A 509-nucleotide genomic window follows, 5' to 3' on the forward strand; every position below is an offset into this window, starting at 1 on the left:
TAAGACGCAAAATCCTGTGAAGGCCGCTATGCTGTTTGATTGTGTTGATGCTGAAACAATTTGAACATATTTTGTATTATATTTAATATGCAAGAAGAGAAACTTTTTAGTGTAACGGTATTTACAGAGGGCATTTAGCTTGCTAATTTAGGATTTTTTAGAATTATTTTATCTTTCAGTTGAATAAGTGGGGCTCTGGAATCGCCTTTAGGTTTTTTTTAATAGAAAGGATGGTGTGTTACAACCAGTGAGCAGGTGGGTTTAACTGCTTGTTATGGAAATCGTAAATACTTTCCTTTTAGATGCATTTGATGGAAGACCTTATTTATATTCACACTTATACTGTATTGATAAAGCGGTTTTGCTGATATCAGTACATTTATGCTGGAAGGTGCTAACACTGCAGTCTGCTATGTGCCCTAGTGGAATCACAATGTGGACATTTGTAGTAGTTAGGCATTGTACAGACTGCCTAGTCAGTTGTACTGAGATGTTTTTTTAAAAGCTCT

This window comes from Nanorana parkeri, unplaced genomic scaffold, assembly GCF_000935625.1.
Source record: "Nanorana parkeri isolate BGI_ZX_2015 unplaced genomic scaffold, ASM93562v1 scaffold1282, whole genome shotgun sequence".
NCBI classification, from domain to species: Eukaryota; Metazoa; Chordata; class Amphibia; order Anura; family Dicroglossidae; genus Nanorana; species Nanorana parkeri.